Here is a 4,371-nt window from a genome sequence, read left to right as displayed (position 1 = left end):
AGTTACAATCTCATAATGCTCTGCTCGCACAAAATAAGATTATCACCCAACAATTGGAGAATTTGATGAAGAAACTCTCTCAATTGCCAAAGGAGTTGTAGAATGTTTCACAGGTTCAACAAAAACTTTGTGAATTATGTGGTGGTGATCATATCAATGGTTAATGTGCTTTTCTAATGGAGGCCCAAGAAAAAGTCAACTACATGGGCAATCAATTCCGCCAAGGTAATTTCAATCAAGGGTAGAAACCTCACCCAAGTATGGGTCAAGGTCAATTTGGGCAATATGGGCAAGCAAGACAATTCAATATACCACCGCAACAACAATTACAATGGCAACAGATATCTGCATTATCTGACAGAACTTCAAAGCTTGAAGAAATCATTCAACAATTTATGCAGGTGACTATCTCAACCATAAGAGCACTAAAGCTGCTATAAGGAATTTGGAGATGTAGGTGGGCCAACTGGCCAAGAAGTTGTAGGATAAAGTTGAGAAGCAATTTGGGGCTAATACTAAGGTTAACTCTAAGGAAGAGTGTAAAGCTATTGTGAGCATAAGTGATGAGAGAGTAAATGAGAGAAAAGAAAGAGTTGAGTTATAAGAAGAAAAAGAAGAGAGAATTGGTAAGGTTGAGAGAAAAGAAAAAGAAAAGAAGAGGGGAGAGAAAAAAATTGAGAAAAAAATTGAAAAGATTCTTCCATACCCTAAGGAGTGTAACAGAAGAGAAAAAGAGAAGCAATTAGGGTGTTTTAAAGAAATCTTCAAGAAATTGGAGATTAAAATTCCTTTGACTGAAGGATTGCAACAGGTTCCTGTGTATGCACAATTTCTGAAGAGATTCCTAAAAAAGAAGAGATATCTAGATGAGGAAACCATTGATGTAGAGGGCAATTGCAGTGTTATTTTGTAGAAGGCAGTTCCTCCAATAGTTAAAGATCCAGGAAGCTTTACTATTCCTTGCATCATTGGGAATGTTAATATAGGGAAAGCCTTAATTGATTTATTGGTGCTCTGAAAGTGAAGCCTACAAAGGTTACTTTGCAACTGGCGGATGGATCTATTGAGAAGCCCTATGGTGTGGCGGAAGATGTTGTGGTTCGCATAGACAAACTTGGATTTTTGGTTGATTTTGAAGTGATGGAGATGAAGGAAGATGTGAAGACCCCTATTATTCTTGGAAGGCCATTCATGAAAACGGCCAAGGTAATCATCAATGTGGATGATGGGAAGATATCACTTAAAGACCAAGAAGAGGAGGTGATATTTAATGTCTTCAATGCTGAGCAGCAGAATGAAGTGAGGAAGACCAGTCATAAAGTTGCAGATGAAGATGCTCCAGCGACTAGCCTTAAAGTTGTCAAGCCGGTCATCAAAGGTAAAAATTGTTTCTTGTCATAGGTTAAGGAAGGAGAAGAAAAAGATGGTTCATCATAACTCGGTGGATGAACAACTCAAACTTAACGCACCAGTGAGATTCAAGGGCAAAGTGTGGGTTGTTAAAGAGCTTAAAGATAATGGAGTCATAGAGATTGAAGCTCCGTACTCAAGGAGAGTAAAACAGGTGACCAAGAAGATGTTGATGAGTTGGCGTGAGAGAAAAGAGAAGAACACCAACATGAAAGAAGTGACTTGAGCTTTATTGGGTCAAGCTAGTAACGTTAAAGAAGCGCTTGTTGGGAGGCAAACTAGTGATTTGAAAACTTTAATTGTTGATGTAATTTAAACTTTTATTATTTTGTTTTTTTTTTGGTTATGGGCTTGCTATGACACAACATCTACTGATGGATGCTAGGTAATTAAGTATCTACTGAAGGATACTATGCTACTAGACACTTACTTATAGATGTTGATGAGAAGGTTTGCACTTACTGATAACTGCTGGAAGAGTTATTGGGTCAGGATCGTGACGTTAAACAAGCGCTTGTTGGAAGGCAACCCAATTTTCTAAACTCATATCTTTGTGTTATGATCTAGTGTGCATTATATGTGTTGATTGTTGAATGTTTGAGGGGTGTAGAGAGATTAAATGTTTTGGTTGAGTATTGATGAGTGAGTTGGGTGAAAAACACAATGAATTTGAAAATTTTGAGTTGGAGTTGAGGGCGCTTGACTAGGAAAACCCAAGACAAGTCAAGAAGAGAGGGGACTTATGCCACGCACGCCACTCAGCGCCCTTCTGAGGGGTGCTGAGCGCGACTTTCTACTGTTAGGTTTTTGAACTCATTGGGCTCAGCGTAGGGTGTGGCCCACTTCACTCCTTTAGTCCCTAGGGTTCGCCCAAGCCCCCTCTCTCAGATTTCACTCTTTCTAAACTCTTCAAACACTCTTCCTAAGAACTCTCTTCACTTTCCCTATCATTCTCCCACCAAAAACCTTATTTCCCACTCACTTTGCATCATTCTTCCATCAAAGTTTGGGGTTTTTGCTTGTTTGGCTACTAGGGTTTTGATTTCTCCAATCTCTTTGAGCATTCTTCACTGATCTTTGCATCTCTAACCAAGTAAGTTCATGCATTTTATGATTTAAGCATTTGAAAGCTTGATTCTTGATTAATAGTGATGCCTATGCATGATTTACTGGATTTGCTGCTGTTTGAACTGATTAAATTTCATCATTGATGGTTGGGACTAAGTAGGAAGTGATTGGATAGTGCTTAAGGCCAACAAGGGTCGTTTTTGGGGTTCAACTGTGTGGCGCTGAGGGCCCTTCTAAGGGGCGCTCAGCACGATTCTACATATGTGATTTTGTTGTTCTTGGCTGGTTTTGTGTTCTTGGTTGGTTGATTCTGTGCAGGTGATGCTGAGGTCCCCTATTTTTCCCTCAGCCGTGATAAGAGAGTGTTTTAAAGTTGATTCACTTGTAAAGTTACTAATGCTTGATGATTTATGTGTTTTGTTTTGTGAATATGTTTAGTGCAGGAATGACATCTTCATCTGGCAAGATGATCAAGACCATTGGAAACAAAAGAAAGAACAAAGAGCCAGTTCATTCAACCAAGTTCCTCTCCATTGCACATGAAAGGCACTTCCTAATAGTGCAAGATAGGAGATTATTGATGGAGATAAAAGTGGGACTCATACCAGCATTGACCCCATAGTTTGGAAGAGAACTAGAGAGAAGAGGATGGGAGAACCTGGCTTCTTACCCAACACTGGCTAATGTAGTTGTGGTAAAAGAGTTTTATACAAATGCCAGGGCATTTGGCACTAAGAGTCAACAGTATTCAAGCTATGTGAGGGGTAAAAGGATACCCTACGATGCTGCCACAATTAACAGGTTTCTAGGCATTGAGTGGACTGGAGAACAGTGCCAGTTTGAATTGACTGTTGAAGAAGGTCCTGAATTTGCTGATGCGGAGAGGGTACTATGTGTGCCTGGAGGACACTTCCAGAGAAATAGGTAGGAGGTGCCTATTCACATCAGAAGATCTTATCTGACACCTCTGGCCAAATATTGGATGGCATTCACACATGCCAATGTACAGCCTTGCTCCCATGTGTCGGACATCACAACCAACAGGGCCATATTCCTCTATTGTATTCTCAGGGGGTTGAACATTGATATTAGGCAAGTGATAGCTAAGGAAATTCAAGGTTGTGTCCAATCTGTGAGTAACAAGGCACCTCTTGGACACCCCTCTTTGATTACCCATCTGTGTGAAATTGCAGGTGTTAAGGTATACTCACCACCATTGGAGCGTCCAAGAAAGGAGATTGACGCCTCTTATTACACTTAGTATTGTGCAATGGATGAGGCAGGATTACCGATGCCACCGCCACAGCCACTTAGGGTGCATAGGAGGGCACCACAGCCACTACTGATGGATGCTATCATTATTAAAGCAGGATTTTTCTTGTCGTTTATTTTTATTGTTGAACCTATTTGCTTATGTTTTTAGTATAGGATTTGATGTACTTGGCTTAAAACTTAATCTGTGATGCAATGGTTTGATGATGATATGATGTTTTGTGATGAGTGTTGCTTTATGATGCTGTTTATATTGATTGATGTTGAGATGATGCATGATGCTGATATACAAGTGGTTGTTCCTAATATTGTGAAACAAATGCATGATGATTTGTGATTATGATACTGAGCAGGATGTTTAGGCCGTAACATTAATGAAGAAAGATGAATTCTTGAATACATGAGAGTGAATAGGATTAATTGAAAACCCTAACAACATCATCATTCCATAATTTACATCAATCACTTTTGCTTCTTTTGTCCAATTGATCAATACATGCATTCATATTTAATTTTCAGTATTTGCATTTAAACTTACAAGAATTCTTTCACAAGTCTAATTTAATCAATAAATTACATAACTGTTTAGGTCGTGAGTTCGTTGGGAAACGATACTTGGTC

This window comes from Vigna angularis, chromosome 7 (genome assembly GCF_016808095.1).
Source record: "Vigna angularis cultivar LongXiaoDou No.4 chromosome 7, ASM1680809v1, whole genome shotgun sequence".
Taxonomy (NCBI): Eukaryota; Viridiplantae; Streptophyta; class Magnoliopsida; order Fabales; family Fabaceae; genus Vigna; species Vigna angularis.
The sequence above is the reverse complement of the archived record's forward strand: the minus strand, read 5'-3'. Positions refer to the sequence as shown.